The sequence below is a fragment of the Dermacentor silvarum genome, chromosome 7, assembly GCF_013339745.2.
Source record: "Dermacentor silvarum isolate Dsil-2018 chromosome 7, BIME_Dsil_1.4, whole genome shotgun sequence".
Lineage (NCBI taxonomy): Eukaryota > Metazoa > Arthropoda > Arachnida > Ixodida > Ixodidae > Dermacentor > Dermacentor silvarum.
In genome coordinates this window covers 94,835,603-94,848,585 of record NC_051160.1, presented here as the reverse complement: position 1 = coordinate 94,848,585, position 12,983 = coordinate 94,835,603, and positions in this window count along the sequence as shown.

The window sequence follows — 12,983 nt, the reverse complement described above, 5'->3', positions numbered from 1 at the left end:
TTTCTTCGGGATGACCGCCGTCGCCGCTCAAGAAAAAAGAAATTTGCGCATACCTTGGATCTAAATTCTGTGTCACCTCTATGTCATGTGCTAAACAGCTTCGCTGAAAATTCACCTTCACAGCAGTGGAATGGCGCGTGATTTTTTACTGTGTATTGTTATGTCATGAAAATAGGTGGGGTGATGAAGTTATGAAATTTGCAGGCGCAAGTTGGAATCAGCTAGCGCAAGACAGGGGTAATTGGAGATCGCCGGGAGAGGCCTTCGTCCTGCAGTGGACACAAACATAGGCTGCTGCTGATGATGATGATGGTATGAATTCGACAAACGATTTTAAAAATTTGAATACCGCAGTTAGATACCAAGAATTGCGTCTCCATGTACATGAAAGAAATGTCTCCATCATCTTCTCATGTTTTGCTTAAACGCAGAGAAGATGGACCTACGTACGTGTAGTAAATTGCCATGTTAATGCCGCGTCCGGTATTGTCACACATTTTCAGTGATTTCGAAACACACCTTAAGGTTGCTTCCGGCCGTGTGGGATGACACAGAGGTCTAGATCAATTTAGTATCAAATTCCTCGAAAGCGGAAGAGAAGAATATGGGTAAACCACCTTACCCATATGCACGATGCTTCATACCCAGAATGAATATTTTGCGTAATCACTCCCGAATTAATTTTAAAAAATGTTGAAGGCAATATGCAATGCATTTTACAAGTGGTCTTAGGAGGATGTAGTAGTACTGCAACTGCAGAGTGAAAATAAAATGGTTGAAATCTCGCAGGTGACACTGTATCAATTCGCTCGTGACATCAGTTGTAATAAAAGCTTTGGTCTCAGATTGTCTTTGAAGGTACCGTAGGGACTTTCAAAGCCAGTAATCTACCGCTGAAATATTGGACTGTTAGCACATCAAGTGGCTCCACACCTGCAACGTAAGTGTTCAATTTACATACAAACTGAATTAAGAAGGTTCCTAAGAATTTGAAGGTAACCTCAATTGACATGTTGCAGAGACGTTGGGCATGTTGGTGCTCGGACGTTGTCCCACTAAATGAAAAAATATGCCTCTTTGACATAAATAACACGTATAAGCATGATACTGCGAGATTATCTGAATCAAAAGTATTTAACGAGTGCAATGTTGAATCACTGCAAAAACAAAAAAAGGTTACCACAGGCTTGTGGCCAAACAAAGGTTCTATAAAGATACTCATTTTACCTAAATAAGTACAGCCAATTTTTTTTCTTCAAGTGGAAAAATGCGTCCCCTGTACGTATTTATAATTCCACAACATGCATTTCTATATCATACAGAAAGGAAATTGCGCATAATATGAAGAAGAAAGTGCAAGAACTCTTCTAACCTGTACTATTTATTCTGTACTATAACAAAAATAAAATTAACCTTGAAATGTCCTCTTAATTCTTCGTTTTTATTTGTTAATTTATTATATAAGTTTTTGAGCGACCTCAGGCCCTGCACTCGCTGTGTTCATGTCTTGTTTCGCGTAGTGGATGAACGCAATTATTTAGGTGGTTGCTCGCAAACAAAAACAGTAAAACAAATAAGAAGCTGGTTTTCATTGACACAGAATATTGCGGTCGCAATAAATGAGTTCAGAGCCAAAGGAATTGTTGAAGCGTGCTTTCTATTTTTCTGCAGTTAAGTACGATTATCGAAACGCATATAAGTTCTGTTCCGATAAACTTGTAACTATGACATGAAATTGCAGAGTGCCATTTCAACATTACTCAGGACAGCCTCTTCATTGTCAACAATGCATTCCCCCCCCCCCCCCCCCCCCAGCGAGCAGTTGAAGTGTTGGAAATAGAGGCGCACTTTAGCCACGAAGAAAGCACATCCCATTTTATCGTTGCTGCCGGATAATTGGAAAATTTAATAGAATGTTTCGTTAACACAGTGTCACTGACCTGAAGTAGTATCGTTACTTCGGCTGCAACCTTGATGTTTTTATGTTCCTTTTTCGATTATAATGTGTCTAAGTAGGATGCCTTGCTTATGAGGTTTTGCAGTTAGGTATAGAGCAAGAACAAGTCGTCAAAATTTGAAGATCTGTTTTGCCAGTGTTTGAAAACCGCATTCATCACAACACTTGACAGCCGTTCTCTTTTGCTTATGATAAACTGAGTGTTATCGACTTGAAGTTTCTTGCTGATGGCCTGCAAGGAATCTGCATTGTATGTTCTGAGTGGTTAGGCAGCCAAACTAATTTCTTGATTCCCTGCGCTCAGCACAGGTTTTTGATGTCACTACACGTTGTTTCGCAGTGTTTTAATATCTAGTATTCACGCGAGTGGAGCGGTATGCAGAATGTCAATAACGTAGAGCAGGCCACGTTCACGTTCCTCACAAACCGCCATACTTGTCATACACGAGTCCATCGCCAAGAGTTCATGCATTCGAATGCAGGTTCAGAAGCATAATTTCAACCAGTCTCTAGCAATCGAGCTATGTCCATGGGAATAACATTGCCTCGAAATTCTCGGGTTGCTTGGCCATTTCAGCTATCTCACACGTGTCGTCGACGTTTGAGAGCACAACTCCAAAAAGTCTTCTCCAAGTTGAATTATCCATCAGGTTAATGTGCGTTCTGGATTCATTTACCTTGTAAGAGCCCAACCAAGTGGGTTCAGTGGAGCAGAAGGTGATTGTAAAGCAGTGCGGGAAAGCCGAACCTGTCGCGCGAACTCTAATCGCAGGATCTTCTCGTCCTTGAGGTTTGCCGCCAGGATGGCTGGACACAGGCAAATTAGTGCGTGACCACTCAAAAGTCTCATGCGAAATTCCAGGTATCTTGCTCGTGACATAGAAAAATTCCCATTTATGACTATGCAAATGAGTGTGTTGGTGGGGTGAATAATTTCGAGAACACATCATGGGGATATACAAGAGGAGTTCCCGTACTGTCCTTATTTCGCGCAGGCAATACGTGAAGGAATATAAATACCTTTTTTGCTAGTTACAATGGGCAATAAGACACACGTAAGTGCCATTCATAGCAAATTCTGACAAGCAGATGACATTGCCGACTATCATTTTAACCTTCCTTATTAGGTTAGCTGTGTCATTGTCAATCCTTTCTTTTTTCACCGCCATGAGTGTAGAACAAAACACAACCAATCCCATATAAGAATGGACAAAGTGTATTGCACTTTATTGTCGTTACAGAAAAATTCTAGAACTCCATCGGAATTCTTCATCACGAAAGGGCCCCGATTCTATTAGTATAGGACTTTAAGAAAGCTGCTAACATGATGTGAATATGTTCATTAATATGCATATGAATCCAGGTATTGGGCGCACATGCGCGATTCAATCGAAAGGCGATGTACTGATCGAGAGTGTTGGCACTACATGATACGAGGATATGATGATGATGATGTGTGGTGTTTTATGGTGCAAGGGCCAGGTACGGCCAAAGAGCGCCATGGCATATGATTATGAATCGTCTATGTAATTATGTATGAAATTTTAAAATGTGTTCAAATGCAGATGTAATACGGCTTTAAAGAGGCCTAAAAACGGGTCGCTGTAAACTTCGTAGGAAATGTAACCATTAAACAATAACAATGACTCATGATAAAAAGGATAAAAGTTTTGCTACGAATAAGTGATATAAAAATGTACACAAGTGCTGCTGCCTCCACAGGGCTCTTGAAGTTCAGGGCTGAGAGGTACGGGCTGTAAAGACCTATGTCACTGCGGCTATAGCCTCGAGACGAGGCTGTGCTACACATGACCCGGCCAAATTATTTCTAACGTTAACTTCAACTAAAAAGCTAAAAACAGTTTTCAAGTTAAAAAGCGGTTCGTTGCTTAGAAAAAATGCTGGTTGAAATGGAATATGCTGGTGATACGCAGAATGAAAGTACTTTTTACGCTCCCTTTCTATTTCCCTGCACTGTATGAGGACATAAAGCATTGTAAAGGTGTCGCCACACCTTCGACATGACGGAGGATCACTTGCAGTCAGTAGGCAAGAGTGGATACCGAAGGTATGACCTATTCTTAATCGGCAGAGGAGCACTTCTTTGTATCGTTCTGTTTTCCCCGATATCCAGTGCCCTAATTTAGGTTTGATAAAATGCAATTTATTGTATACCTGGGTATCCCACTGTTTCTGCCATTGCTTCTTCAGCTTATGACGTAAGTATGGTTTAAGGTCTGTGGCTGGAATTGGTATGTTTGTGTCGGCGTCGCTAAAATCTACTGAGGTAGCGTTCTCGTCAGCATCTTCGTTGCCTTTCATGCCACTATTGCCAGGCACCCTGCATAGGAACATGACGTGTTTAACCATATAAGCTGTGCACAGCAATGAATATAATTGGTTAAAAACAGTGTTCTTGTGTTTTCGTACACTCATTAGAGCTCGGACTATGCTCAATGAGTCCGTGAACACAATAGCCCTCGCGAGATTCATCTGTTTTATGTGTTTAACTGCAGAGAGTATCGCATACGCTTCTGCCGTGAAAATACTTGTATACGGATTCAATGTTCCAGATATTAAAAACGATGGTTCTAGAGCTGCGTAGGCAACACCAGCAGGAGACTTCGAAGCGTCTGTATAAAATTCAGCAGAAGAATACTTATCCTGAAGTTCAAGAAAATGTGAATGTATAAGTGCATCAGGTGCTTGTTTCGATATTTCAACAAAAGAAATGTCACACTGTATATTTTGCCACACCCAAGGCGGTGGGAGCCGAGCAGGAGCCATTAGAACATTATTTAGAAGAGGGACGCCTGTTGCTTCTGAGTGCTCTCAACCGAAGTGGCAGAGGAGGCCTAGTGGCCGGGCGGTTACGGAACAGCCTGGCCGTGGACATGTCGCGAATGGTAGAATGACATGGATGCTGCCTATCTGATTTAACCTTCAGGGCGTAGGCAAAACCTAAGTATGTCCTTTGGAGATGTAGTGACCACTCGTTTGATTCAACGTACAGGCTTTCTACAGGACTACTCCTGAAGGCACCTGCAGCAAGGCGGAAACCCAAGTGGTGAACAGAATCTAGCATCTTCAAAGCACTAGGTGCAGCGGAGTTTTATACTATAGCTCTATAGTCGAGGCGCGACCGAATGAGACTTTGGTAGAGGCTCAAAAGGCATCTCCTGTCACTTCCCCAAGATGTCCGGGGAAACAGCTTCAGTAGATTCACTGTCTTCAGACACTTCGCTTTCGGATATTTCAAATGGGGGATAAATGTTATTTAGTATCTAAAATGAGGCCTAGAAATTTATGTCCCTGGCTCACAGATAGCCGTTGGCCATTGAGATAAATACAGGGGTCAGGTAGTATACCTCCCTTGTTCGAGAAAAGATTTCAAGTGCTTTTTAAGGCTTCAGTTTAAATCTATTCTCGTCAGCCCTTTTACATACTTTGTTTAACCCAAGTTGTACATCTCGCTCAAAGATAGAAATGTTAGATGATCTAAAGCCTATTTGTACGCCATCCACATGCCCAGAATAAAACGTCGTACTAGGTAACACAGCATAGAGCGAGTTCATTTTCACAAGGAATAGAGTACAGCTCAGTGCACCACCTTGTAGTATACCCATTTCTTGAGTAAATGGACGAGATAGGATATTACCAACCCTAACACGGAACGTGCGATTAAATAGATAGCTTTGAATCACGCTCAAGAAGTTACCTCGGACCAGATCACGGAGAATTCCTAAACACCAAGTTGTATCGTATGCGTTTCCATATCTAGAAACACCGATAATAAAAACTGTTTTTGCACAATGGCATCCCAGATATTTGCCTCGATGCGGACAAGCTTATCAGTTACGGATCTACCCTCCCTAAAACTGCAACGGGTCTAGTATTTTGTATTTATTTGAATCAAGCGTCGGTTTACTATTTCCTCAAATAGTTTGCATAAGCAGCTTGTCGTGGCTATAGGCCTATAGCTGCTGGCCGAAGATGGGTCCTTGCCTTCTTTAAGAATATGTATTGTTATTGCTTCCTTCCAGGCGGACGGAATATAGCTGGCAGAGAATATGGCATTGAAAAGCGATAAGAGTGTTTTGTGTGCTTCGGGGGTTTACGTGTTTTATCATGTCGTAAACTATTCGATCATTTCCAGGGGCCAATTTATTACAACAAATTAGTGCAGCCTGAAATTCCGCCATGTTAAATGCACGGTTGTAAGGTTCATTTCTGTCTCTTTTGCAATCCAGAGGCAGTCGCTCCGCTTGTCGCTTCTGCCTCAGGAATGTCTGTGAGTAATGGGATGAACTAGAAATGTACTCAAAATGTTCCCCTAGAGAATCAGCTTGGTCCTCAAGAGTGTCTCCTCGTGTGTTCACTCATGGTAGAGGATGAGTTTCACAGCCTTTTATCTTGTTTACCCTGTTCCAGGCTTTTCTTTCGTCTGTATAAGAATTTATGCTACAGATCTATCTCTGCCAGCTTTCCCTTTTGGCACAGCGGCGCGTTCTTCTTCCTTCAGACTTTATTTTCTTGAAGCTGGTAAGATTCTCTGTAGTGGGAGAGTCGCGGAGGTGATTCCAAGCCTTATTTTGTTTCTTTCGCGCTTCCCTACATTCATCGTTCCACCAGAAAACACGTCGTTTGGAAGGCAATCCATTTGTTTCGGGGATCCATATTGACGCCGCATCAACAATAACTGCTGTCAAATATGCCACTGCACCATCGATAGGAAGTGTAGAGATGTCTTCCGAGTTCATGCGCGTGAGTTCATACCGCTTCCAGTCGGCTGACTCAATTTTCCAATGGGGGACGGGTGGGGAGCACTCATCAACTTTCGTTAATCTTATGACAATCGAAAAATGGTCGCTCCCATGTGGATTCTTAATCACGTTTCAGTCTAGGTATGGTACGAGTGTACTAGATGCTATGCTTAAATCGATAGATGAATATGTTTTGTTTGCCACGCTGTAAAATGTAGGCTTTCTTATTTAGTAAGCATGCACCTGTAGAGAGAAGGAAGTTGTCTACTAAGCGCCCTTTAGCATCACGGCGACAATCTCCCCAAAGGATGTGGTGTGCATTAAAATCGCCTACAATATAAGGCTCGGGCAGTTCATAGATAAAGCTGTGAAATTCTATTTTTGATAGATTGTAGTTCGGGGGGATGTATACAGAGGTAATTGTGACCAGCTTATTAAAGAGCACCGCACGGAGCGCAACTGCCTCTAGGGGCGTTGTAAGCGGTAATTGCCGGCAAGCAACACCTTTATCAACTGCTATGGCCACACCGCCCGACAAGGCAAGGGCGTCGTTGCGGTCTTTTCGGTAAATGGCATACTGCCGGAGAAAGTTCGTGTGTTAAGAATTAGGATGTGTTTCTTGGACACACAGCACCCTTGGATTGTACTTATGTAGGAGTTCCTTAATGTCATCTCGATTGGGGAGTGAGCCCCTAACATTCCACTGTCATATCTGTGTATCCATTTTATATGTGTTTTGCGCTGTGTGTCTAAGAGAGATTAAGCTAGCTTGCCCTTTCTTCCCGGCGCGTTCGAGGGAGCTGCGCCGTTCTTTGGGCGTCTGAGACGCCGGTGTTTTGTTTGTTGCATCCATCACCTCGTCTTAGGCGGTGGATAGTGCCCGTCCAGCGGCCACGTTTGCGCGGGTTTCGGGCCTATCTGCACGGGCAGTGGCCCTGGGTCCGGCAAACCCGCGCGTCTGCTGGCCCTCCTTGGCAGGGGGCGGAACAGCACTGGCTGCTCCAGCCAGAGGGGCTGATGGCGTGACCGCCGTCACACTCCGTCTGACTTGGGTGGTAGCCGAATGATGTGATGCTGCCCCCCGGAGCACCACATCGGTGTAGGACGGACTAGAATTGTTGTGCATAGAGAAGCGTTTGCGTGCGTCTTGGAACGATAGATTAAATTTCATTTTGAGTTCAATGATTTGATTTTCTTTTCTCCAAAACGGGCATGAACGGGAGTACGCGGGGTGATCTCCATCACAGTTAGCACAGCGGGTGGTGAAAGTGCAGGTGTTAGATAGGTGGTCATTAGATGCATATTTTGCACAAGTGGTGCGCCCTCGGCAGCTTTGCGAACCATGGCCGAACCGCTGACACTTGAAGCAACGGCGCGGATTTGGGATGTATGGCTGTACACGGAGTTTGCAGTATCGAGTTTGTATTGAGTCTCGTAGGTTACTAGTTCCAAAGGTTAGGAATACATGTTTCATGGGGATTTGATTGTCATCACGCCTGATGGTTATTCTTTAAACTTTTACTACATTCTGGTCTTGCCACCCCTCGAGTAGCTCGCTCTCACTAAGATCGATTAGGTTATCTTCTGAGCTGACACCGCGGACAGTGTTCAAGGATCTGTGTGGGCCCACTGATGCATGATTGTCTCCAAAAGCAATCAGTTTTGACAATTTGCTGTATTGGGTCTTGTCACGAACTTCAAGAAGAAGGTCGCCGTTGCCCATTTTAGTTACTGTGTAGCCTGGGCCGAGTGATTCTGTCAATGATTTTGAGACAACAAAAGAAGATATTGTACGGACTGTATTGGTTTCATGCTGACTGCAACATGTGAATAACATGGTACATTCGGAAGGTTTCTTTCAGCTTCATGAAGAAATTGAAGGTTTCATCGATACACCCTCCCTTGAGGGAGCGATCCGGGAGTGAAAAGAAATTGGATGCCACAGATACCATTACAATATTCGGCAGGGATTGCCGCCGCCCAACATGGAGCTCAACCAACAGGACGAAAATATTCTGTCTATGCATGCCAACGGTACATCCCCACTATAACCAAATACATATACCCAAGGCAGGATATAATGCACAAGGTTAACCCTTGCTGCCGGCGAAGTCGGAAGTGAAAGGAAGATAAATAGAGGACAGGAAAGATTCATAGTGAAAGAGAAAGACGAAGATTGGAGAGAATATCTGGAAGAGGCAACTGCCGATTTCCCCCAGGTGGGTCAGTCCGGGGGTGCCGTCTATGTGAAGCAGAGGCCAAAGAGGAGTGTTGCTTCCGCCGGAACGCCATAAAGGTCCAAACATCCGGCATCGGCTCAACCCCCCGGATCCGCCTTTCCCCATACACGGCTCAGGCGCGCACGGCAACAGGCGGCAGGGTCCGACCCTCGCGTGCTCGGGTACGTGGTGTCGCAACACACCAAACGCCTGCTGCCGCAGATGCCCCTGCAGGGATGATACGAGGAGAGAATCGCGCCTACATTTGAAGGATTGTTTCACGAGTTTTTGGCAGCCACATTGCTGAATCAGTTTAAAAGCATTATTCCTTTTGCTATACTGACTTTCATCGGCTTAAAATCGTTATTGAATGCTGGCAAAGCGTTTAATCTTCGTGAACTACAGCCTAGGACAATAAGATCATCATTCTTTATGAGACTTATGTCACCACAATCTTCGCCCCAAATTCCTGACGCCTAGCATTGCTCCCTACGAAGCTGTGTGGAAAATGCCAACACCATCAAACAGGCGAAGTTCACAATGCTCACAACGTGATTTATTTATCTGCCGCACGTCGCTTGAAAGCTAAGTGTTCATGCAGCTGCACGTGTGGATTCAAGTCATATACTGCGTTTTTTCACGAATTGCGCTGTTTCGCGCAATAACGCTGCGTCCAAGTACTTTGAGGCACATGGTCTTTTCATTTAATTGAGACGCATTCTCAAAGTTTTGTAGCACAATAGCAAGTGCGTTCCTCCACGATGATTCAATTATTTGGCTAAGTACAAGCTGCGCTACTTCTTAGTTCGTTGTCATGACCTTGTATATTAGTGGGTTGAGGTAGGGAAGTATTGCAGGAACATTATGAAAAATATATAAAGGTGGTTCAGTGCATTTGAAAGATAAGATGAATACTTTGGCCATTACGTGTGTTCTGTTACAAACTATATACTTTGGTGCAAAAGGACGGACATGAAAGAAGAACACACAAAAAACATTGCGTCAGCTCCAAACTTGCTTATTCATTCGGCAGATAGAAATCTACTAGGGTGCAATTTTTACGTAGATACACAACACGGACATGTCAACTAGATCATCTACAACACAATAGGTTTACTTTCGAACGAAACATATTTGTAAAATATAAAAAAATAGGAAGCGCCACTATCGGACGCATGATCTTCTTGATATAGTATGCCCTCATGATTTCAATGACTGCTTTATTGCCACTTTTGCCAAGAATGTGTGCAAGCCAAAAGCACAGCTCGCTTAAGCAAGATTTATATTACAGTTTAATAGTTGCACAATTGAATCGATTGATATTTGTCTAATGCTTCTTGAGTCAGTTATTTGCGCATCAGCCCTTTTGGCCCACAAAGGCCTTGCTGCAGCTGAGAAGTAGCATATGAAGAACCCCGCCGCAAAGCTAACACACAATGCTTGGTAGGCTTCTGGTAGGCAATGGGAGGCAACACTGCTGTTTTTTTTTGTTTTTATTCATTGTACGAATACTCTATTCGGCTACTTTGTTGGGGGCGGGCGAAGTCGCATATACGCAGTACCAAGTCCTCCATTATTCAAGTTGCGGATAAACGTGTGCACCTCTCGGCACACCGTCAGGTCTAGTGGCGCCTGTTTGACGAATCCCCTTTGAGCTGCTGTTCACGTTTCGAATAATGCATTCGGCCATGGTATGGCTGGCTGACTGAGCGAAGACGGCTTTTGAAGTCTCTTTCAATTTCGAGTACGGGACATGCACAATGGCGACTGTAGACAAAGAGAAGCAATGCCTAGGTTCACAATGTCTAACACAGCGGAGCGGTGACGCCACCACACTCTCCTCTCTCGCTTCTCCTCTCCCGGCGCGCTCCTGCTCCGTCGTTCGCTCGCGCGCGCGAGCTGCGCGCAGACCACAATTACGCTTGCGGACGCGCGCAAGCTCGCGTCTACGCGCCTAGTGCCTGCCGCGCCACGCGAGGAATGGCGGTTTACATCCACAAATACGCGCTCCAGCGCGCTCACACATTGTCGTTTGGGCAGACATCGTTTCGTACTGAGTTATTTACAGTGCGCCAAAATTCGTAAATATTCATAAACTTCGTTTCTGGTATTTTAGAGTTAATAGACGAACGCAAGGAAAAACGAAAATGCGCTTTCTTGCATGACATAATCAAATTCACTACGAATTGGCAGCAGCATTGGCATGCCATCAACAGCGCCGTCTTCCCGCTTTTCCGCATCGCTATGCGTTGTTTAGGGCGCGCACCAGCGCCAATTGCTTGATCACGTTTTGTGCATTTCCTGTGTGTGCGGTCAGAAGTTGTCGCGGTCTCCCTGGCTGCTTCCCGTCGGCATCATGCCCGCAGTCTCTACTCGTACCAGGCTCCTACTATTGCTGCAACTGATACTGCTCTCGTAATAACGATGAGGAAACGAGACCAACGACGGTGCAGGCAGCGGCAACGTTGGTGGGTGCGGCCTGCGTTTTTGGTCCGAAAGCAAGAAGGACTGTACCACCTAGCAGTGAGTACTTCGATTATTTTATTAGAGGTATTGTGTCGTGTCGCTATTCAGAATCTGTCCTTGGTCGAACTTGTAATTGCTCAAGAACATGTGTACTGCTGAAATGATCGACGATAGGCGTGTGTTCTTTTTGTGTCATTTCGCCCCCGTCGTCGTTCTTCTGTAGTCTGCGTGTATTTATATCGCCAAACAAGTCCGTTATTGCTTTAGTGATACAAAGAACCTATGTTGATCACTTCTTGGCGATCAGGTGCGCTGCATAAAAAGATCGACGACCATTTGCAGCCACGCCTGTTATGTCTGGATGATTGTTTGCATTGTTCAGGGCAATTGCAGATGTGCCGCATGCGACAAGGAGATCATGGATTCTTTTGCGAGTACTACGGAATGACGCCGCAGCTTTTTGATACGCTGTAAAAGGGCCCCTAAACCACCTCAGATATTTTTTGAACATTGCAAGTAAACAGGCGCGTCGAGTTCAGAATGCCGTTACGATCAAAGATGCCAAACGCTGCAGCGCTACGCGCCGCGGGCGCGCCACAAAACCAAAAAAAAAAAAAAAAAAAACAATGCCGTCCTCCTCCCCTCGCTTTTCCGGTAACCCCAACGGTCGTCATGATGTCAGCAGGGGGAATCTGGTGATGTCAAATGCGGGAACGATGTCCATTGGTCGAACAAGAACCTACGACTTCCGGTTTGTCTTCTAGTAGGTACGCGCGCTCCCTGCTCGTCCTCGCCGTGTTGCTCGCTTGTGCGCGCTTGCGCATAGCGGCATAGGTAATTACAGCCCGCAACGCAAGTGCCAAATCGCTCGTGTTCCAACACAGTCATGCTTAGTGGTCTCATTAGCTGCGCGAACAGAGTGCGACAGTGTTGGCCTTTACAGACGTGTGCACAACACAGGGTCTATAGCGGCACGCTTCGCATAACACGCGCCGGCACCGCAACAACAGCGGGTAGCCGAGAAGCGCCGAGTTCACGTCCACGTTGCACGCCGTTTGCCATTCGCCGGCCGCCGTTCGACAGCGGATTTGCTCTCGAGCGACGAGATTTCCTTGCCGTACGTAGAGAGGATGAGACCGGGACTCATTTGTGGGGCAGCCTCACCGCCGCTGATCGCTCGACGGCGCCGATATCATCGCTAGGCCTTTTCCGGTTCCCTTCAAAGCTAAAGCGGACGGCGCTTCGAAATGAATTGCCGATGCTCACAAGCCGTAATATTTTATTATCGTTGTTATCGCTCTTCGCAATAATTGTACACAAAGAAGAAAAATACGCTGATATTAGCGGCGCCGTCGGCTACGATGCGAGCACAGCCGAGCCGGTCGTCTCCCGTCGGTAGCTGTGCCATACAATAAAGAACCAACTTAGCCGTGCACTCAGCTGCAGCCGATGTTTTCGTTGCCGGTGGCAGAGGCGCGCAGCTTCGCGGTTGTCGATTGGCCCGTTGATCGTGCAGCGGGCGGGGCGCCGGCCGAACTGTCGTCTACTTTGGACACCTCTCGCGCGGCAGACTGGAGG